Raw genomic sequence first — 24,815 nt, 5'->3', positions numbered from 1 at the left:
ACCGTTTTTACTTAACCGAACATGTTTTTTTTTTTTTAAGAGGTTCTTTAAGTGTTTTTATTTACACAATATATATCCCCTTGTGCCAGTGCCCCCCAGGTTTTTGGGTTAAAACGTAATGCCTGGGATAGGCATTACGTTTTAACCCAAAAACCTAACCCTAACCATAACCAGTGCCTAATCCTAGTGCCGTTGGGGACAAAAAACACAGATAAACCAAAACATGTCACATAACTGAGGATGTAGTGCTTCTCAAGTGGAATAATTGTGCAGCAATAGTGCTGCTGTATAACAGGTAAAATCTGAGACCTCTACAATACCTTAGGTATGTCAGCACATGCTGTGTATTGTATCGGCTGTCCCTGCCCAGCCTGGATATGCACAGCTCAGCTCTCTTTAACCTGAATTCATTCTAGTGGGAATAACCTAAAGTGGGGGGAAATGTTGCTAGTGATGCTGGTGCTGTCCAACATCTGATATTGACATAATACACCTGTGACACGACAGGGGTGAGAGAGTGTTACACATACAGAAAAATAGACGCTGACAAAACAGAGAGCCAGATAAGCGTGGGGGGAGCATAGTAAGGCTCTCGCTCCCCTCCTCCTCCCCTTCTCTTCCTGCAAGCTGTGACAGGATGAGATGTGGGATAGTGACGTGACGACAACATGACACAAAGCTGTTGTCCTCTCCTGTCGAAGCTGGCCTGCTGGATAGCCAGATGACAGAACAGGTGTTTTTTTGTGTGAATGTGTGTGTGGATGAGCCAGACACATATACACACATGTACAGGCACACAATAGTATTATATTCTGCAGCCATCATGTCCACTGGGGTGAGCTGTATAGTTGTATGTGTTGTATGGGTATCTTGATCTGCAGAAGTCAAGAATGAGCCTGACAACGATCCATGTCCTTGAAAGTTACCCTCCACTCCCCCCTTCCCTGTTTTTTCTTCATGCACATGTTCCTTCCTTACCTCAACATCCTCTTCTACATCATCTATCTATTCTTTCTATTTTCCTCTTTCTTTCGCCCCCTTTTTCTCCATCTCTCTTCCTTCTCCAGTCATTTCTAAAATAAAGGTTGCATGCATGTCTGCAGTGGACCTCCTGCTCTCCTCTGAGGGCAAAATGTCACAGAGAGGGAGTAAGAGAGAGACAGAGAAAGAGAGATGTACAGAATATCATCATATCTGTTCCCTTCTTTTTTTCTTTCTCCATGCTTCCAACCTTTCATCTCTCTCTATCCTCATCAACCCATCCATCAATTTATCTTTTCATCTATCTATCTTGATCCCTCTATCCAGTCAGGGAAAATCTTTGTCAAGTGAAGGGCAGCCTCTCTGCTATGCAGCAGTGTTCACACACGCAGACACACACACACACACGCAGACACACACACACACACACACACACACACACACGCAGACACACACACACACACACACACACACACACACACACGCACACGCCCACCCCTGCCGCCTGCCGACATGGTACAGGCTGTGCATTGAGACAGCCCCAGCTGAGGCAGTAGCAGTGAGTGTGCAGCTTAGCGAGTCCTCACACACACACACACACACACACACATACCTACACTCACTCACACACACACACACACACACACACACATACTGCACACCGCTGTGGTGGTTAGTCTACTACTGCATGTGCTGTTGCAATATCATTTTTAAGTGGGAGGATTTTCATGCCACTGTGATGCTGGTGATAACCTTGCTGCAATGTAAGTATGCATTGTCCTCATGTAAAATGTGAATGAATGAACAGCTTATCTGTGTTTGCTAGTTTTGTTAGTTGCTTTTGATTCTGTTTGTGTAAATCATCTGCATGTGGGGAGGCTGTGGTGTGTGAATATTAATCTGTACACATTGTTCCATGTGTGTCTGTGGTTTGTGGGTGTGCAGAACATGGAAAATATTGTAGCCATGTATCAGTAGGCAAGGTAGTTAGGAAGAAGGCAATTTGTTAGAGAGGGAGAGGAGAGAAGAGGATGATCTGTGGTAGAAATATTTCTCTTGCAGAATGGATTCACGCTTGGAGATCTATTTGATCTGTGTGCATCTATCTATATATTCATGATATATATGCAGATACAAATCTGTGTGTATGTACAGGTATATCTACTTATACGTGTACTGTATATCATGCATGATGTGTAGGACTATTCTCTATGTCAATCTCTGTTTTTTTTGTTGAGAAATCAAATCCCCTTGTCTTGTAATATCTCTAGATGAAGATATTTTATTGCACACCTCCTCACTCAGTCAGGCCTGCAGGTCTCTCTTCTCTGTCACACTTACTGACTGGTTCTGTCATAGCAGCAGGCTCCACTGCCGTAACTGATCCTGTGTGTTTGGTGGCTTGCTGTCTTCACTGCATTAGCTAACTGACTATTTGGCATGGTGACTGCATTAATAGGGAACATTATCACCTCTCCTCCTTGATCTGTTGGCTGTCTGTTTTTCTGGATGGCTGGCTCTGTGGCTGACTTCAGTCAGTGTCCAATGAATTGGTAATGTCACTGGCTGGTTGGTTGAATATTTTCTTGCTTGTCTGATCAACTGACTGATCACCACACCAACTGACGGACAGGGTCACTGGCTTGTTGTCTGGTTGGCTGACTTGTCAGTCAGTTCTGTAGACAGCCAGTTACTGTGCACCACAAAAAGAAAACCATACAGAGAAACGTCAGTACAGCTAAGCAGTCGGTCAAACAACCAGCCAGACAGCCATTTGCCATGCCACCAAGTTGTTCAGTCAATCATGCATTTATTCAGTCAGCAAGTCAGTCATATAGTCAGTCAACCACACAGTCATAGGAAATTGATTGGTCCTCTGTTGGGGGATGACTGTGTGACATCAACCATCAGATCCTCTGTACCAAGACAGTCAGACAGCTCAGAAGCAGAGTGTCAGTCCTCTTTCTGTTCCTTTTTTCCCTTACATTTTCTTACTCTGTTTCTTTATGTCTTATTGGGCACACAAACCATACAGGTGATGAGACATTCATGAAGAAAAGTACACACACATGTGCACACAGAGTGGAAATTGAAAAAAAGAAGGAAAAACTATGCACCGGCTGTCTCATTGGCTTTTGTCACTATTTTAGATATTTAAACTACATATTTGATGACATTATAGGATACAAAGTATATATCTATCTATCTATCTATCTATCTATCTATCTATCTATCAGCATGCAATGACATATTTCACTACTGTTTTTAACGTAAGGGTAGATAATACAAGCCTAGAAATATGTAGAGGAAAGGCACCATGTAAACCTGAAATACCAAGGTTCCCTTTTCCATGTGAATTCATACACAAAAATAGTATATAAAAAAGTATTTCTTCCTGAAATTCGTCATGATACTTAAAATGTGATTTAATGACCATTAAAAAGAACAACAGATGTGTACAAGAAAAAAACAACAGCCTACAGAGAAAATCCATACCTTGCCCTGCTCTGTCATATCTCATATAGTCAAGAGAGAATCTGTTAGCGTCGCAGTGCATTCGATTTTGCTGTGTCATCATCACTTCTGTGGAGCATAACGACAAACACAGTGCTAAAGCAGACTAGTGTTGACGTACTGACTGAAGAGCCGGTTAATTAACCCGACTCGTGTCACTGAACCGGGAGAATTGAGTGCCATACGTCAATGAAACGACTCACTCCTGTTTTTTTTCTTTTACCTCATTCGTGCCGTTGTGTGTAGCTGGTATTTTTCTGCTACTGTATGTGTAGTAATCTAGCTCATTAGCGCCTCCACTGGAGTGGTGGTGGTAGAATCAATCAGGAAATGAGCTACCTAGACCGCGCACCAGGCTACTGAACGAGACCGAATGTAACCGTGCAACCGGCCGCTCGAGTCGAGCTAATGTAATCAAGCGGTGTCTTGGTTCTCGGCAAGTTTGAGTTATCAACCAATCCCAGAAGCCTTTATGTCTCGTGCATTTTAGAATTGTGTTCATGGAAATTCATAGGCTACATTACAAAGGGGAAAGTATTATATCACATACAAATACACGTAATGTTATCTTGGTAGTTATGTTAAGTTAAATTTTAGAAGTGAATGTTGCTACATGGTAGTTAGACTGTCACGAGGAGACCATGCACCAGGCTACCGAATGTAACCGTGGCCAGCGTGTGAGTCTAGTGTCGGTCAGTGTGAGTGTGTAAATAGTATGTCGAGACCGAATGCAACCGCTCAAGTCTAATGTAATCAAGCGGTGTTTTGGTTCCTGGCGGGGGAAGTAAATGCGCGATTCCCCCCTGACCAAGCGGGAGTGAGAACGGGTTGTCGTAACACGTTTCATTTCCTTGTTTCTGATATGAAGACGAGACGTGTGTGACTTGAACATCTCACATTTACCAACAAGACGTACAGCGAATGACCGTGCAAAACATTTCAGATCGTCCTGCCAACCTGTATACATTTTAACATTAATGTACGCTGTAACATTTTTTTCACTCTAAAGTCGCTGAAGCGGCTGCTGTTTCAATCCTGTCGGCTCTCTGCAGTGGGCGGGGCTGATGCTCAGTTCCCCCCGCGACTGACGCGCGCACACACACACAAATACACATGGTGGATGCAGGAAAAACCGGAAATGAGACAACACAATGACCTAAATTGAGGTCAGCTACGCTCGTTATTGTAAGTGCAATGATAAGTTAAAGTTTAATAAGTACTTTATCAAACCGTATGAATGCTTGCTTTCCATAGTTTTGTCTAAGTGTTAAAATCACAACTTATTTTGGATTTGGGACTACCTCATAAAAGTAGCTTGAACAAACATTGGTTGAAAGGCAGGGTTTAAGATACTGCAAGCAGTCACTTGACACTGATGCCCACTTGCTTTGAGTGTAGTGTCACTTTGCTGGGTCCAGCAACAAGCAGCTGTGTGTTTCTAATTAATCTTATCCAGATGAAACGACTTCCAGTTCCAGTAAACAATTATGTGAGAATCTGACAGCATGGAGTGTGTTTGTGCACATAGACGTGTGTGTGTGTGTGTGTGTGTGTGTGTGTGACTCAGTAAGAGACAGTGATTAATAGCTTAGTGATTAATAGCTTTTATCTAAATTTTATGTCTATTCCTGACCTGGCATGCATTATTTTCTTGGTGTATTTCCTGGCGATTTGTTAAGGAGTTTTTTTTGTTTTTGTCCTGGTGAGTGTGGACTTGGTTTCATAAGTTTGAGTTGCTCCTTGAATATTTAAACTATACAGTATGTCAGGGTAAATGCATTCACTTTTGTACAAGTTGATTCAAAACTTCTGCTTCTATCTTGTTCACATCAGTATGAAGGGAGGTCAAGCCATCAGTGATTAACCTTACTGAGCACTTTAGTTGAGAAGGCGCAAAGCTATTGGAGACAAAGTTGGAGGGCTATGTTTTGTGGGCATGTAGGCATGTTTGATCATTTTGTAGCTTCAAATAAACTCACTTGCACAGATGTTTTAAGGTTGTGTTTATACAGATCAAATGGTATAGTGCAATTTTGACACTTGTTTTCATCATGAAACTGCACTTGCGGTTCTACCTGCTTGGACCACCTCTCATTTTAAATTCATCTTCAAAGAGCAGTTTTCCTGGATTTCCTTGGTGGAGATGCACACATCTCTATCACTATGACATGACTACCACTGGGGGCACCAAAGTCAGTAATAGTTGTTATTTGGCAATGCTGCATTTCTTCATCTACAGTATAATGTGTGTTTACATGTAATATGTTGATGTGCAATTGTTTGCATTTGACTTATTAGCTTGTTTCCCTCTCTCCACTTTTTTCAATGCTCAAATGATCACATAAAGAAGCAGGGAGCAGTAGGAAAGCAGTAAATGCATTAAAAATGGTGACATCAGCTTGTATCATGTCATCACCAGGTCACACTCTGATGATGTATAACATATGACATTTTGTAGCCACACTTGTACTGCCGTAATAACACAGGTGAGGTACAGGTGCCTATCTCAGGACTCAAAGTAAAATGTCATGCTGTAAAATGGCAGTTCAGAAACACACATTTCTAGCCGGTGTTTGTACTTGTTAGGTATAGATAAGGAGTAGATTTTTACACATGGGATATAATTGTCTTAAATGTCACGTAATGTGTCATCGCAGATAAAAAGGTAGATAAACTCCCAGTTTAACTATCTGTGCTACAATATGGGCTGATAATATGATAAAAACCAAAAAAATACCATTAAGCCTTAACGTATTTTACAGTTTACTATCTTCATGTTACACTATGTGCACCAAGACTAGATTCAAAGAACCATTGTCCTCAAAATGACCAATTATTTTCTTCTCCTTTTTCTGTCTTTAGTCCCCTCCTAGCACACTTAGCCTGCATGTGTTGAATTTAATTAGACCAATAACTCCCTCATGATTTCTACAGGCTCATCTGGAGCAAGGAGAGGACCACAGCAGTCTTTTTTTCTGTCATCTTCCAGTGACCTTGCAGCAGGAAGTTAATGTGTGTGTGTGTGTGTGTGTGTGTGTGTGTGTGTGTGTGTGTGTGTGTGTGTGTGAGTGTGAGACACGCACGCACACAGCATGTACATGTGTATTGGAAAGCATGAGGTATGTGATCTCGCTGAGTGAATACATGAATTTAAATGCATGGCATGGCTAACATGCTTGATATAATAGTAGCCTTTATCTGTATACACCATCCCCTAAAAGACAAGTAAGTCTAGTTTTGCCGTCTTTCATTCTTCAGAATGCCTAACTTGTGATCTCCTCAATAAACACATACAAACTGTGTCACATTGTAATATACTTATTCAGTTCTGTGTTGAAACGTCTGAAAAGCAGAGTGCAGCTGGTGCTAATTCAGGATAAAAATGGGATAAATGTGTTCTGGTGGACTAAAGCAGCTACCTGTAGCCTACATCTTTTGTAAGCCCTCTCTTTTGTTCTGTTAACAGTTAGATGTGCTCTACTGCGCGCATGCTGAAGCCAATATTACACAATTTCAGTTCCTTTTTATCTCCCTGTACACAGCTGAATTCAAAGCTAGAATAACATTCTTACCATCATTAACAAACTATGTCTAGTCTAATCTTCCTGGGACTTTTGCCTGTTGGCCTATTTTCAGTGAAACCTGGAACACCAGCATCAGTTCTTGTCTTCCTGTGCCTGAACCAATTGCTGTTCTCCCAAAACAGTGGCACAGATGCATCATCAGTGCCGGATGTTTTGCTAGCTATTGTTGGTGGCAGCATCAGACAGATTTGTTACAGATACCAATTCCTCCCATGCACATGTCAACCCCCACCCAGTATAGGATCCTAACATTCTCTAAATGTCCCCCTGTAGGAAGACTCTGGCAATGTATAATGAACCACCAGCAGGCAAAGAGGCAGGCAGGCATATAGGAAGCAAGCAGGCACAGCAGAATTCAGAACAGGCAGACAGGCGGACGGTTTATTTTAAAGCAAATAGGCAAAGTGGCAGAAATAAAAACATGTAGAGTAGTTGTAGACATACATTAAGAGAGGGACAGAACGGATCAATGGGCAAAAATGGTACAAAAGCATCAAGCAGAAATTATGAAAAAGCTGTCCCTCTGGAATGACTGCTGTTACAACACAAAGCAGATAATTTAAATGTTATCTGATTTGTTAGGCCACTTTTAGCCATGTTTTGGTTATTATGACTGATGTTCAGGATCAGACTGAGCCTGCATTAGTTTGGAAGAATGACACAGTTGACACAAATTAACTTGTCATTTTATCATTAAGGGCTTTATTCAATTGCTTTACAGTCCATCTGAGGTCATCAAATATTTGATTTTTATGCCTCCACGCCTGTGATAAATTTGGCCTGAGTCATGATGTTTTCAGTGGTCCATCTGTCCGTCCCTTTCTTGTCAACGCGATATCTCAGAAACACCTGGAGGGAATTTCTTACATTTTTGGAAAAACTGTTGGACTCGAGGATAAACACATTCGATTTTGGTTCTCAAAGGTCATTGGCCCTCATTTATCAACCTAACGTAGAAACCAGCGCAGATATGAGCGCAGAAATCATCTTACGACAGGCTTCACGTGTGATTCATGAAACGTTCCAATCACCAATTGGACCATAAGAGCATAAGGATGGTCGTACATTGATAAATGCAGCGGCTGGAAACAATCGTAATTTAAATATCACGCCCCAATATATTCTCGGTTTTGAGGCCTTGCCCCTACAATTTACAACATGGTGAGACGTAATCCGGCTAAGAAGCGGCACTTTTCAGAGGTGGAGATTGAAACCCTGATATCTCAGGTTCATTTGCACTAACGTGTGTACTATTTGGTAGCCTGAAAACTGGTATTAAAGGCTGTAGAAAGAATGCAGAATGGAAAGAGATCACTGATGCAGTCAACAGTGTTGCCGTAGTAAATCGGACTCCAGCTGAAGTTTATTTAATGTACATCCTTGACATATGTATGCTATAGTCCTAATAGTAATGTACAGGCTTATATTGCAATCTCGTAGGCCTACATGGTGTACCCATATTTAAATAAACACAATGTAGCGGAGTTTATGCAGTGTCTTATTTTTCTCGTGTTTTTTTCATGAGTCAGAGCCAGGCAACAGCTGTGAGGGAGAGCGCGTGTCCTCCGCCCCCCGTGCTGGACCACCACCCCGACCCTGTCTCCTGACAGCAGAGTGGCTGGAAAAACAAGCCGAAATAACTTGGTCAATGGCAGAAATAAATCGTTCATTTGTGGCCATTGAAACTTCAAAAGAGAAACGAACACCTGAAGAATAAATAAAAATGTTGTGCATCGTCATGTTTCCTGTATTGAATATCATTGCCAAACATAACACTATACCTTTTAAAAGTGAGGAATCATATCCTGTTTCCTTCGTCTCCCACTTGGGGCTGTGCTGGACACTGGTGTCTGGGCATCAGGTCATCTGGCTCCATCACTACATTTATGGCACCCTGTTTTCCTGCTCGATGTTGTGCAGAACCCCACAGGCTAAAACTATGTTGCAGACTTTTTCTGCCATGTATGGGTGATATCGCTGATGCAAGACAGAGCCATCTGCCCTTAATCAATTCGATGGAGCGTTCCACCGTGGCCCGTGCACGTGCGTGTGCACTGTTACCGGCGCATAGAGGTCCTCTAAAAGAGCCAGATCTGCCATTGCTGATATAGTGATCAACTGATGACATTTCTTTCTCCTGTTAAACTGATTATATGCCACATAAGTCCACACTGACTTGAAAACTTGCGTACACGAGTTCAGACCAGATGTGAGTTTTATCGCAGCCTACGCTCACGTTCAAATTGATAAATGCCTTGCTTTGCGTAGGAATTGGCGTACGCCCGTCCTACGCCTGTTTTAGGTCGTACGCACGTTTCATAAATGAGGGCCATTGTCACTGTGACCTCACAAAACACGTTTTTGGCCCTAACTCAAGAAGGCATACAGTAATTAAGACAACATTTCACACAACTGTCTACAAATGATGAAATGATGTCATTTTATACCCTAAAGGTCAAAGGTCAACTTCACCTTGACATCATAATGCTGGCCATTAGTCTACACCATAACTCAGGAACAGAAGGGGAGATTGTGACTATATTTCACATTTAGGCAAATACTGTATTGGTGATTGGTAATCTTGGGTGCACTGCCCATGCATGGTCAAGCTGAGGTAACAACAATGCACTCAATTGCTTTGTCATTTCAAGGAATATAATAGCATATCCATGTTTAACATGAAAAAAATGAGCGTATTGGTACCTTGAGACATTGGTACCTTGAATTGTGCATTGGTAGGTACCAATGCACAAGGCTGAGGCTAGATCTTCTGTGCTGTTGGGTTGAAGATGTGTGTGAAGCACACATTTTTGCCAAAAAATGCACTTGATACCATTTATTAAATTGCCTCAAAGTGTGTGAGCAAGGGGAAGACAAATAAAGCAGAAAGATATTTCACTTCAATGTTTGTGTTTATGTAGTGTAGCTGCACCACAATGGTTTCTTTTTGTGAGATTTAGGAGATCATGAAGGGTTTAGAACTCCAGCAGTGTTTAATCCCCATCTTCACCTTGTCATCGGTGCTCCCCACATCAAATTTATCCTCAAGTGTGTGCTCTGTCTGTTCATGTTTGTCAGCTGAAACAATTTGTCAGTGCCAGTCAAAAAGTGTGTCATCCAGTTATTTTTGTCATTATTATTTTGGTGTTCTATACCTTAGATTTTTTTTAGCCTCAAGCTAATTTTTTCATGTTAAAAATAGATATGCTATTCTATTCCTGGAAATGACAAAGGAGTTGAGTGTCTTTTTTTATACCTCAAATGTTGTTTGACCCTTCTGTAAGAAGCTGTATCGTGTGTTGTGATCTCTGTGTGTTTTCCGGACACAGATTAAGCAGCTTGTCATGCTGAAAAGCAACAGAGTGCTTCCATTAAAAAAGCTTACAAAACTAGGAACAGAGATGCGCAATCTGACGTCAGGATCATGGCCCACAGGGAAACAAATGGAAGAAGATGGGGGTCAAACTCATTAGCTATTCAAAACTGGGTTTTGTTTCTGTGGACACAGATAATTGTGCTCAACTCATTCTCATTCCGAAGTCGTAAAATAAGGACGTTTGGATAGTGGCTGTCAGCGTCTGATGCGACGAAAAAGGCGTCTTTCAGCGTGTTTGTGTAACGCACTGGGGAGAGCAGCAGTTAGATATGATTTAGCAAGCAGTATGTAAGGGCGAATTTCCGCGTAAGGAGGTTGGTTGGGTCAAACAAACAGGACTTTCACCCAGGAGAGTGGGGTTCGTGTCACGCTTGCTATAGTCGCTTTTTTCTTTCCTCCCGCGTGTCACAGAACCGTATGCCCACCCACGACCCTTTCCTAAACCCAGCCATCCCGTTCTTCCCGCGTGTAACGGAACCGTACGCCCACCCACGACCCTTTCCTACACCCAACCGTCCCGTAGTTACCACGTGTCACGGAACCGTAAGCCCACCCACAACCTTTTCCTTAACATAACTTCATCAAAAGGGACAGCAATAGTCCCGACCAAGCGCGTTTCCTTAAAGTTCTAAAGGGACGGCGCTAAAGGGACGGCAATAGTCCCGACCAAGCGTGTTTACTTAAAGCGCTCAAGGAGACTTTTAGCGTCAATAAGAACGACAAAGGCACCTGACCAAGCGTCCATATTTTACGAGATGAGTGTGAGAACGTGTTGTTGTGCTTACTTATTACTATCCAATTCAATTCTATTTATAGTGTCAAATCATAACAAACATTATGTCAGGACACATTACAGATAATTTACAGAAACCCAACAATTCCCCCAAGAGCATGCATTTGGTGCGACAGTGGCGAGGAAAAACTTTTTAACAGGCAGAAACCTCAGACAGAGTAGGACCATGGCAGCAGCTGCAACCACAATCCAGGTGCCACCACAATCCAAGGATCTAATAAATGCTCACCACACGACAAACACTAACATCGTCTTTACAATAAAAAATTCTCAGCCTCTTTACATAAGAGTCACTTCTGAATGTGGCCTAAAAACACGTTTTGTTCGCAAAATATGCATGCCGGCACTCATTTATGACTTTGCAGAATTCCTTTTCTGTGACATTTACAGAGGTGAGACGATTGCTGAAGTTCTCCCCTCTTCTATCAGCAAAATATACTGTAGATAAACCCATCCAAAATACCATTTTCCAGCTGCACAAACAAGATTAAAACAAAATGAACTTTGCTTGAAATAAACCACTTTTCATATAAACCCCTATGTACATGCTATATAGCTTTTGTGGCATTAATGCAAAATTTTGTATCTGTCTCTGCATATGCCCAGATGAGTATTCAGACCCTTAGTTATACCATTAACATGTTATGGATTTAACCCAAAACCAGAATTTACAAGGTTAAATTCACAGTCTCAGCCTCATTATATACAAGCTTTAAAGTGCTCATATTATGCCCATTTTTAAGTTCATAATTGTATTTAGAGGTTGTACCAGAATAGGTTTACATGGTTTAATTTTCAAAAACATGTTTTTGTTGTACTGCACATTGCTGCAGCTCCCCTTTTCTTTTGTGTGTTGAGCTCTCTGTTTTAGCTACCGAGTGAGGCATCTCACTTCTGTTCCATCTTTGTTGGGAGTCGCACATGCGCAGTATCTAGGTAAGGACTACTACCCAGTCAGAAGCAGAGTATGAGGGAGTGCCATGCTAGCAGCTAGGCGAGCATTATAACGTGTGTTACAAAGTGACGCACAGTCGTCACGGAAGTAAAGGCTGGACTACAATAGAGCTGTTTGGAGTAGTTTGTGAAAAGTGTTTTCTGTTGGAGATGGTAAGTCCCTTTGGGGTTGACTTTGGGCTTTTTCACTTTGTAAACCTATAACATGCACAAAAAAAGATATAACAATAAAGAAAAGGGAAAAGGCCAAAAAGCATAATATAAGCACTTTAAGCATTCAACCTCAAAAATGATGACTCAGTATGTTTTGAACCAAATTTGATGGCAATCCATCAAAACGTTGATATTTCAGTCTGGACTTAAGTAGTGTACCTAAAAACTGACATTGCCAACCCTAAAGCCATGTGTGGCTAAAAGAACACACAGTAGCTGCAGCTTCTCCACATTAATATATTTTCATATGTTTTATCACATTGTTTATGTTAGAGGAGACAGTATGGAGTCTTGCTTATTTCCCTGTACCGATCATGTGCTTGGCTCTGATTTATGAAGTGTGCTGTTTGGTGTGTGATGGTTTCACTGTTTGTGAAAGGAGTTACAGGAAAGACTTCACCTAGCAGGGTGATACCGTACTAAACCCTGCGTTAATGTCCCCCCCCCGTAGTTTCTCATTTCAACTATATTGCCCCTGTCAGTTAGTCAGGAAAGGTTTGGACCCAAATGCAGTTTAGAAGGTTTATTAAATGAAAATGAAGTACATACCAAAAATCCAGAAAGCAACAGGCAAAAACAAATTCCAGAAACGCAGAACAGGATCACAAAACTGGAAATCAGAGACGAACGGTAGACTCCAGACATGAACACACTAACAGAACACACAGCAACAGAAAACAATGACACGACACCAGACAAAGACAACAGAGACTAAATAAACCAGGTAACGAGGACTAACAAGGGACAGGTGACACTAGGCTGGGCAAACAGGTGAAACACATTAGGGCAATCACAAGGGAGGGAAAACTAAAGACAGGAAGTAAACTAAACAAGGGAGACAAGACGGACTTCAAAATAAAACAGGAAACAGAACTAAACAGAAAATCACAACCATGACAGTATCCCCCTCCAAGGGACGGATCCCAGACGTCCAAAACCGAACAAAAGTTCCCATGGAGGGGGACCGGAGGAGGGACGAACGGAGGAACAAAAAAAAAAAAAAAAAAAAAGGCAACCCCGGAGGGCGAGGGCAGGCACAAGAGTCATACGGGGCCAGGAAACAGAGGACATTTGGGACAGGGAACAGAGAGACCACTAGGGACAGGGAACAGAGAGGCGCAGCACAGATGGGACCCCTCTGGCGGCCAGCGGTGAAGGCAGAACCTCTCTAGCGGCCGGCGGTGAAGGCAGAATCCTTCAGGCGGGATGGCTGAGCAGGATGGTTAAGGTGAAGACCCTCTGGAGGCCAAGCAGGTCGTTGAGGACCTACAGGAGGCCATCGACAAAGGCGAAACTCCTCTGGCGGCCATCAGTGAAGGTGAAATCCCTCTGGCGGCCGGCGGCGAAGGCGAAACCCTCCGAAGGCGAAGGCGAATCCCCTCAGGAGGCAGTCCGCCAAGGCGAATTCCCTCTGGAGGCCGTCCGCGAAGGCGAAATCCCTTCTGTGGGCTGGGCAGGCAACGGGTCAGCTGGGCTGGAGACAGGCGACGGGTCAGCAAGGCTGGAGACAGGCGACGGGTCAGCTGGGCCAGTGTCTGCCGACAAGGTAACAGGAACGGGAGTAGGCGGGTCCACCGATAAGGTAACTGGAACAGTCACAGGAATCAAGGCAACAGGATCAGGCAACAAGGCAACAGGATCAGGAACAGGCAACAAGGCAACAAGATCAGAAGTCGGCAAATCCACCGACAGGGTAACTGGAGCTGAAGTCAGCCAGACTACCGACAAAACATGGGGGGCAGGAGTCAGTCGGACCGACAAAGGCAAAGTTTCTTGGGGGCAAGGCAAAGGCAAAGTCTCTGGGATGCCGGAGACGGGTGAAGTCTCAGGGGTACCGGGGAAAGGCATAGTCTGAGAAATCGGGCAACAGCACAGTCTCTGAGGTGTTGGGCAACGGCAAAGTCTCTGAAGTGCCGGGCAACGGCAAAGTCTCTGGGGCCGCGGTCAATGAAGACACTGGGAGACTGGTCAGCTGAGGCTCTAAAAGACTGGTCAGCGCAGACTCAGGGAGAACGGTTAGTGCAGACTCTGGGAGGTCAGCCGACGTAGACTCTGGGAGAACGGTCAGCTCAGGCTCTGGAACGCTGGTCCGCTCTGGCTCTGGGACGCCGGTCCGCTCTGGAACGCCGGTCCGCTCTGGCTCTGGAAGAGCCGTCATCAAAGACTCGGGACAACTGGAAGACTCTTGAAGAGCTGTCATCGGAGACTCTGGATGGCTGGATGTATCCAGAGGTTCTGGAAGGCTGCACGTCAGCAGAGGTTCTGGAAGGCTGCACGTCAGCTCAGGAACAATGGTCAACTTGGACTCGGAACAGTAACACTGGTCAGCACGGACTCAAGGTCGCTGGAGACCTCGGGCTCAGAACCGCTGGACAGCACAGGCTCGAAACCGCTGGACAGCACGGGCTCAGGTCCGCTGAACAGCATGGGCTCTGGTCTGCTGAACAGCACGGGCTTTGGTCCGCTGAACAGCACGGGCTCTGGTCTGCTGGACAGCATGGGCTGTCTGTAGTCACAATGCTAGCAGGCCGAGAAGTAGGCAGGCTAGTGGTAGCTAACTGGCTCGGAATATGACGAGGAACTGGCAAGGGAAGTCGCTGACTGCTAGAGGGCTGGAGAGAAGATAGCCCGTTAGCATGTTGAGATGAAGGATCACAGCAAGGGGTCTCTAGGAAGTCTTGTATCCACTCAGGCAAGGAGCTCCTGAGCCAGGGCCGAGTGGATACCTCACAGTGGGCTAACCTAAGAGCTGCCCGTTTCACCTCCCAACTAGGTGCTCTCTTCCACTCTCCAACAACACACATAAGAGTGTAGGTCAAATCATAAAGTTCATCCTCTAAATATTCCGCTGGGTCCGTCATGTCGGATCATTCTGTCACGGTTAGTCAGGAAAGGTTTGGACCCAAATGCAGTTTAGAAGGTTTATTAAATGAAAATGAAGTACATACCAAAAATCCAGAAAGCAACAGGCAAAAACAAATTCCAGAAACGCAGAACAGGATCACAAAACTGGAAATCAGAGACGAACGGTAGACTCTAGACATGACCACACTAACAGAACACACAGCAACAGAAAACAATGATCCGACACCAGACAAAGACAACACAGAGACTAAATAAACCAGGTAACGAGGACTAACAAGGGACAGGTGACACTAGGCTCGGCAAACAGGTGAAACACATTAGGGAAATCACAAGGGAGGGAAAACTAAAGACAGGAAGTAAACTAGACACGACAAGACGGACTTCAAAATAAAACAGGAAACAGAACTAAACAGAAAATCACAATCATGACAGCCCCTCTCACTTTTTATTATTCATGCCATTTTATCACCGTAGTAGTGCTAGTAGAATCTTTTCAGAAATATTTTCTGATGAAACTTCAGAGCTAAGCTTTAGAGAAAAACTTTAAAAACAGAAAAAGAAATTCACTTCATTGCACTTCCCCATATTTTTTTTATTTACCAGGGTTCACCTCCCCTGAGTTCCTGTACAAGGTGATTGGCAACTAGAGGCCATGCTCCGGGCGGGGAAATCAGGCTGGGAGTCGTTTGATTGAAGAATTTATCAGCAGTCTAGCAGATAGCAAAACTCATTTATAGGATGATCTCCTACAGAGGCAAAACCGTTGCCTGTAAACGCACCAGAGCATCCACTATTAAGCAAACACTATACCACTTATTATTAGATCATTACATTTGAACATTTGGGTTAGCTATTTTTTCACTAATAATGGCTTTCATGCTACATTTGTTTTTTATATTTCAATATGCTTGGCAATAAAATGCCAGTATTTATTTGGTTACAGTTGTTAATGTGCATCCACATAGTATCTCCCTATCTCCCTTCACAGCCTGACAGTGTTGCTTACTATGTATATTGCCATTTTCTCACTAGGAACACCCAGGGCAAGGTATTATTCAGGTGGCCATGAATACAGCAGACCTCCAACAGCTACAAGGTCAGGACAAGACAGGCATTTGTTAAAAGAATGAAGCAATGTTAATGAAAAAATTACCCATTGAAGAGACAGAAAGTATCAAGGCGAGAAAAGGCGAGAAAAGCAAAGGAGGCAGGTGGGCCTGAAGAGAAGAGTGAGGGAGAAATGGAGTTGCCCACAGTGGCACACTTTGAAATGTTTTTGAGGCACTTTTTGTCCTTTTTAAGAGAGGATTTTTCAAAGATGTGTAGTGAAATTAGGGCTTTCTTTATTTGGACCAAGGGCTTATATCGCTCAGGGCCAGCCATCATACAGCTGTAGCATATCATCACCTGTTTTCACTTTCTTGCTTCTAAATCTCACTCTTCAGTGACACACAGCAACCCCTGCAGCTGTCGGGGTTGCCTGGCCAACTGCCTTCCTTTAAAAAAAAAAACTCACCATCTATAAACCGACATAGGCTAAACACACACACACACACACACACACACACACACACACACACACACACACAGACACACACACACACACACACACACACACACACACACACACACACACATACACATGGACATATGCATTCATACGCTTTTTGTTCTCTCTTTCTTTCTCCCCTTCTTTCTGACTCATCCTTCTCTCTCTCCTTTTTTGTTCTCCACTTTATCTTCTCCTCCTGATATGTGATAGAGCTGCAGTCCTTTCCGAGCTCCTGCATTGGTTTCTAAAATAACCTTTCTCTTCGTCAGACTGTGTCTGCTGCGCTTAGTTGGCATGACAGCGGCTTTCAACCCAATTAGATAGCACTGATGGTGGCTCAAAGAAGGCTATCTCCATGGTTGTTCTGTAACACTTCACCTTAGAGACAATGTCAGTTAATGTGGCTTTCTTTCTTTTTGGGTGTGTGTGTGTGTGTGTGTGTGTGTGTGTGCACACTTTGATATTGCAGGTCACTGTATGTGTGTTTGGGGATTCCCAAAGAATTGCGTAACTGCTTCTGCTGCTTAGCTGATATTCATTATTTCATTCCCCACATTTTTGTAGCTTACATTACATTTCATAAATGGTTCATTGCAGAAACTGACAGTGTAGTGCAGGCTGTATGCAAGGTATGTTTAAACAGTAGAGATAATTCATTTTCTTTTAGTTCATTGAGTTTATTTGACTTTGCAAACAACACTGAAACATACGTATATATATGCTCAAACAGTATTATTAAGTCAACGTAGGCCTTCATTTTTTGATCTCTGCTTTCCACATTGGGACACCATGAACCAATCAGTGACGTAACAAACATACAGAATCAGCAAGTCCCTTCCTTTGTATATGTTGTAGCAGACAAAAGGTGGACACACTATTATAAGCACATTCACAATCTTATACAGCCTCATCCAAAAGCATTGCTCTAAATGCTACCTTTGTGAAGCTTATAATTGTTTTTCTGTCAGTGAGCTGTTGATTGTCATTTCCGAGGCTGCAGTTTGTGGTGGCGTATCGATTGCCTAACAATCGAGTGGTATTCCTGTAATCTGTTCCCTCCCACATGAACACCTTGTTAAAATAAATGTATCTGATTAAAAATGTTTTAAAATGACACTCTTCATGTCATGATACAAACTCATGAGCATTTGTTAACCTGTCGTCTGAAATTACAATATTTATGGACATGCAGGTGAGCAGAGCAGCTCTATGATCAGTGAATTCTTCTGCACTATTTTTTGTCACAGGCAGGGGGAGCTATATGTCAGTGCTGCTGCTTCTGCTAATGGTGCAGTGGGCACAGCTTCTACCTCAGCTCTGCCTTACTGTGCTCAAGGACATTTTGAGACAGACACAGAGTGAATTTGCATGGATTCACTGGGGAGGACAGGAGACTACCTACTGCTTGTCAGACTAGGACATTCTCATCAAAGAGAAAGCAGCAATTATTGTAGAAGACTGTTTCATCATTAACACTTGTTCTTTATAATCACAGAGCAGAACAGAGAAACCCAGCAGACGACTTACTGGGCATGAGAAATTCAACTTAAAAGGTAAAAGCAATGCTAAGTTAGAATGCACAATATTATATTGTGCGTAATGTCTGAATTTGAACAAGCCTCTCCTGAAGGATAGAAAAAGAGAGACTGTGATGATGATGTCATCAAGACACAATTACATAAAGTTGCCTGATGGGATTTTTGGCTCTATAACACTATAAAACTATACCATCAAAGGTGAACCTTAAGCTGAATGCCCTAAAATCAAATCTTCAAGCCTTTACAACCTCAAATACCATTGGAAAATATTGATAAGACAGGACATCGGTGATATATTAGTTAAGTGTATATACTTTTGTTTTTAAAAAGTATTGACTGAGGCTGCCAGTATATCAGGCACTTAAAAAAAAAAATACAGTGCCCCTACACTGTAACGGAATAAGCACACAGGGTTGCTCAGTGGCATTGTAGCACATTTTCTTTCTGTTTAATGTGCACTAACTAATAATTTGCAATTTAAATGAAAAATGCAATAATTTGAAAGTGTGACAAAAATGTTAATTCATGGTTCAATAAGTCAAACAAAAAAAGACAAAAGTACCACAAAAACACTACAACTAGCAAGAAATGATACAACACGTGCCTCAAATATTGCTGGATTAGCTTTATGTTAATAGCCCTTTTTTATCTCAGCTATAGTAGATGTGTATTTTCAGTAGTTTTGTCATACGGCAAACACTGTACAGTATGGTGGTCAGATGGTGTTAGCATCTGGCTGTGGAGCTTCATCTTTTAATGTGGTTTCCCATATGGTGTTCAAGTTCATAAAGTCCAATTAAGCATTCTTGCACTTTAGGTAAAAAGCTGTTAATTATTGCTAAATCTACACTTTCTCCTTAAGTATTTGATCATATGCTACTAATTACTCACTGTCAAGCCATGGGGTAGCATGCCAACAATTATGCAGACAGACTCGCAAGTAAGCAGTGAGGACTATCACAGCAGGGTTTTAGTCAGCTACAGATAGATGGGCAAGCAGGACAACAGCATAAAGATTGCTTGTACAGTATACAGACATCTACAAAGACAAGTACATAAAAGTACAAAGATTATGTACAAAGTACAAAGATTATGTTATGTCCCTATTGTGTCTAGGGGCTGGAGGACACTAACAATTAAATAACCCCAGGGTAAAACCAAGGGAAAGGCAGAAACCGTTCAAGATTAATCAAATTATTTATTGTTAAACTAATAAACAACTGAAAATGATCTTCAAAAGGAAGACGGCTATTTCTCAAAAAGGTAAACTAAGAAGTGAAGTTCTAACAAACAAATGAGCTCAATAAACACTAGCTTGGAGCACGCTGGAACTCTGGCTCTCTCTCAGCTCTGACTCACACTGGGTGGACTCTGGCTCTTGCAGGTTCACACAGCTTCCACTGAAGCTCCCCTGATTGTCACCGGCTCAGCACTGGTACTTAACGCTTCCCCCTCATTATAGCTGAGCAGCCTCAGCTGCGGGAATGACGTCACATGCTCAGGTGCACACCTTGAGGGAATTACACACAACAGAAAACACAAACAGAACAGTATGGCATGTAACAAAGACATTGGGAATAGTGGTGGTGATGGAAATTTGGTGACAGAAGGTTTTTGCAATTTGCAAACAAATTCAAAAAGCGCTCCATATCTCCAACACTAGAGGAAAATAAAGTTGCTCACCCTTTGATGTTCAAATTATTTAACAGTGAGGAAGAACCATTGTGGCACACTGCCTTCATCATGTTTATCTATTAATGCATATGAAACACCAACAATAGCTCTACTTGTAGCTGCCCTCCTTTTCCAAGAAAAGAGGAAATCAATTCTGTATGTACATTTATGCATGTTAGTGCGGCTGTGTGTTTACATTATATAAAAAGGAGCACTAAAAAGGACCTCTATCTTACCTTTCCCCTTGCTTTCTATGCTTTCCCCTCTTTATTTCATAATTCTGTATTACTCTTTTAAACACTCCTTTGGTCTCCGCCTTCTTCCATTTTTCAACCTCCATCGTCTTTTGCTACCTACATTCTCCCTCTCCCCCCACCTCTGTCTTTTCTCCTCATTTCCCTCCCTCCCACATCTCAATCTTTCCACTCCTGCGCATGTCATCATAATTTAAAGATAGGCAGCTTCACGCCAGCAGAATATAACACCACCACCACCAGTCACTTACATCACTAACATGATAATGTGAGGCTGGAAACACACCGCCTTACATGGTTAGGATTGGAATGAACAGATGTTGTGGAGGGAGCTGCTCCGATATATCTGTGTTAAATTAGTCATGAAATACTGCATTTCTATCCACAATTTATTTTTCTTGCAAACAAGAAAAATATTGGAAATGATGGAAGAATGACATGCAGAAAAGGTGGGCAGTTTGCAACAAACAAAAGTATGAATTACACAGTCTTTAAAGGTACAATATGAAATACTGACAGCTAGTGTTTAAAATAGTTACTGCAGTACAAAGTCAAAATACTGGAGAGAGTCATCTCCCCCGCCCCTCGAAGTTCATGTTGGTTGCCATGCTGAGACCGGAGCGTCCACAACAATGTTCACAGCACAGCGGAGTAGCTAACGTTAGATGCTGGCTATATTGACAGTCATAAAAGCCCGTGCTCATGCGGAGCTCTGTACCCAACTGACAGATACACTTTTTCAAACTCAAGGTCCTCTCTTTCCGATTAACAGCCCCCCTCTCTTGGCTTCAAATAACTCACCGTTGTCGGCTACAGCCGCTGAACAGGCTACCCGTTGTAAACAGCCGTGGCCCGCTTGCCTGGTCCTGGTCCAGTTGATAATAACACACAGGCCAAATTCCGTCACAGAACGTAAATTTCTAAAGGAGAACATACTGGCATTAGCATTGTTGTCAGAAAAAATAGTATTTCAACTTAACATGTTTCCTTAATATCTGATGACGCATTGGGGTCATTTTTGGATTTATTACAGTAAATATATTACATATTGGACCTTTAAGCCTGTCTTACATTTTACATTATAGAGGGTACAATGGACAGGATTATTTTTTGCCATGTGTTTGGGTTACTGGTAATCAGTACTTAGGTAATACATCTTGTGATCTAATAATGCATTTATTTAATTTAGTATTTTGTGATCATCAGCATTATTGGTTTCCTCCTAATTTCCTGGGATAGCATTTGTTTGCTTTCATTTGACAGTTTTGGAGGATCTGGCAGATGACAAATGTCTGACTTGTCATGCAAAGAGGACAACATTGCCAACATTGATTGGACCTGATCAGCAGGCGAAGGGGGGGAAGCATGAAAGGTTGGAGAAAAAACAGAGAGAAAGATGCAGTCCTGCCGCGTGCTGTCCTTTTTTGTTTAATAAATGGAGAATCCAAAACCCAACTAAGCAAGAACATGCAGTATCTGTTGTGTAGTGTATTATTATATTAATCAGATTCAGATTGAAGACTAAAAAAAACAATTTGCCTTATTTGGAAATGCTTTACAGAAATGTTTAGCAGGTTTGCTGTCCAGGTGACATTGCCAATGCTGTCTGACTTTGTCACTTCAGTAAGTGCCTGAGCTCATTACCAGACAGGCCTGGTTCCTGTGGAGTTACAGATGTGTATTCACGTGTTGGCAGGATCTATTACCACCCTGCAGTGACAAGGTCGGTGCCCCGCTGTTCCCGAGCTATTGTTTCTGGTACTAGTCCAGTCAGTATCATCAAACTTGATATGTGTGACTGGACACCTTGCTGATTGTTTCAGGTTCACAGAATAAAGCAGTGTGTGCCAACAGTACCAAGAATCTAAGTTTGCTCTCAACGTCAGTGTTGCTCAGTTTAATTTGCTGCTAAGTGAACTTTCTGTTGATTCCTATTGCTATAAATGGGCAGACAAACTGCATCTTGTAACGGGCTATCTTGTGTTGTTAACTTACATTTCAGTAGGCCTGCTGTTCCAGCATCAGCGTGTTTTCTAGGTTCTAGGAATGGTTCTACAACGAAACATCTACTCGCTGATTCGCACATAAATAATGTGTTCATGTTTTACCTGGCCATTCTATGATATTTTTACTAAATACCAGGAACAAGGTGAAACAACTTTAAAAACACAAGACTGGGTTGCTCCATTACTCGCAGTCACAGCAGCATTCACAAGGGACATGGTTTAGCTTAACAAAAGGATGCTTGCTCTTGGCTGGTTTCACTTTTGATTTACTTTATACTATACATATATATATATATATATAAGATTCAATTAGTTTTGGTTTATAAGTCCAGCGTTTTACATACAGTAGGACTTTGGTGTGTGATGTAAAGCAGAGGTGGGGCAGACTGTACACTAACACCCTAATGACCTCCAAAGAGTGAATGACCAATTCACTCATTGCATGATTAAATGAATGGATTGACCAGCCATGTTTTCAGTGATGTAGTCCTGGTTGATTTTGACTGAATATACCAAGAGTCTTCAGGTGGCCCCCACTGTACTCCTGCATTATGAGTCCTTGGGGCTCCATAGACACATTCTCTATAGTATTAATACTGTGCATTACAGATGACAGAGACACATATAGCCAGCCAGTTTTTGTGTTTCAGTGTTGATTAACCTTAGCCTTTGCAATACAGTGGTGACTTGAATCCATGTCTCCCCCTGAGTAAGTGGAAAGTGATGTAGGGCAGCTGTAAGCCAGAGGTTAACTGGTCACAGAGTTCATTGATTGAAAATGGAGGCACACATGTAAATTACTGATGACAGATCAATGGTGTTTTTTCAACAAGTCCTCCAAACCATATGACGATATAGGTCGTTTATTCCTACCCTCTAATACGACCCACAGGAGAGCTTCATAATAGTTTTCCGTCCTCATATCTAAACCACACAGTAGCGAACCGTGACTCTTAAACCTTGGCCCTCTGACCCCCCTTCCCTCGCTGGTAACAAAAGCAAACTAACAGCATAGCTTATTGTGTCCTCTCTTTTAGTACTGCAAAAGTTACTTATGACAGTTCCAGCTCTGAAACAAAAATGAAGACCCTAGTCCAGCCTTAGCAATGCAACGAGCAAACAGGACGGAGAGAGTGAGAGTTAAAACCAGAATAAAAAACAGCTGATTTTGTAAGCAAAACTGCAAATCCTCATTACAAATAATCACATCATCACACAAGCTGTTTGTGCACTTCAACGGAATATGGTGACAACAGGTTGGGGTGTAAAACGCATTACAGCCCCCCCCTCCTTATACACAAAACCAACTACATGTCATGTGCCTACTACACATGACGGTTCCCCACCGAAGGTAACAGTCAAGGTTTTAAAGATGTCGTTAACGTTGTGAAACGGTCACAGTTCGGTTAGGTTTAGGCACAAAAACTACTTAGTTAAGTTTAGAGGAAGATTGTGGTTTGGGTTAAAATCATTGGTGAGGGTTAGGGTTAAATTTTGTTAAGTAATCGTGATTTCAATATTGACAAAAATAATCAAGATTATGATTTCCATAATTGAGCAGCCCAACGTTTAGTTTTGATTTTCAAACAGGACATGAAACCCTGGATGAAAGTCCTGTGTTTGTTTGACCCATATACCACCCCAACCTTTGTCCTTACGTGGAATGCTTTGCTTTCCCTAATAGTTATGGGAGGCCACTAGAGGGCTACGCCACTATAAACGTAAATATGAGTCGTAATTGTTGCTTGAACAAAGAACTTATGGGAGCGTTTTTCGGGGGAGGACAGTTTGTTTTGTGCATTATTGTGATATTACGTGTTTGTGTGGAGGTGAGTAGATTGTGAGAAACTGAAAAGGATGACAATATTCTATATTTCCTCTATTGTCAACAACTCTCACGGAAAGACTAACATAGAATTGATCCTATTAACAAGTATTGGCTTGTGCTGCTTATTACTCTGTGCCATAGATCCTTTATTATGAGCCACACCATTGCACTGGGTGACATGTTACTTTATTACAATGAACCTGGGTACTGTGTTTATTTCCTAGCACTAAGAAATGCTCACTAGAGCACCAAATGTCCAAATGGATGCTTGAGTAACTTGCTAACAACTACAGTGTCCAGCAACAGCAGTTTCAGGAAATGATCTAACATTGAAGTGAAACTTCATCAGTGATCTGTTTTTAAATATTTACATCTTCAGTAAGAACAAATATGCTTGGTGTGCCACAACAGGGTAGGGAAGAGGGGAAGTATTAAAAGATGGACTAACCAACTGTTGGGATAGTCTTTTCATGGGAAGAAACCAAATATATAGACTTACGCCAGCCTCATCCGTTGACACCAAGAATGTGTTCCATTGTGGTAATTTACTTGCAAATTGTGTTCACTGGTTGCAGACTTTTAATTCTCTTCTCTGAGCTGAGTGTAGTTCTAAGGCGAGAGGGAGACATGGAGTGAAAACATTAATGCAAGGCATTACAAGACAACAGGCGGAGAAGAAGGGA

The 24,815-nt window shown here is 42.3% G+C and overlaps 1 protein-coding gene across 9 annotated transcripts in view; it reads left to right on the top strand.

Annotated features, from left to right (window-relative positions):
• The window catches only part of atp2b2 (ATPase plasma membrane Ca2+ transporting 2), a 144,647-nt gene that overhangs the window by 40,966 nt on the left and 78,866 nt on the right, over positions 1–24,815 (top strand). For 4 of the 9 annotated variants that reach the window (XM_036002637.1, XM_031301670.2, XM_031301671.2 and 1 more), the window contains exon 1: positions 1,499–1,745. The exons of 1 other annotated variant lie outside the window; for it this stretch is intronic. The gene's annotated coding sequence lies outside the window, so the exon portion shown is untranslated. Of the gene's footprint in view, positions 1–1,498; positions 1,746–24,815 lie in introns of those variants that run through there. 4 more of the 9 variants (XM_036002636.1, XM_036002635.1, XM_036002634.1 and 1 more) reach the window with 1 other exon arrangement.

Source organism: Sander lucioperca, chromosome 6, assembly GCF_008315115.2.
Source record: "Sander lucioperca isolate FBNREF2018 chromosome 6, SLUC_FBN_1.2, whole genome shotgun sequence".
Classification (NCBI taxonomy): Eukaryota; Metazoa; Chordata; class Actinopteri; order Perciformes; family Percidae; genus Sander; species Sander lucioperca.
The sequence above is the reverse complement of the archived record's forward strand: the minus strand, read 5'-3'. Positions and strand labels throughout refer to the sequence as shown.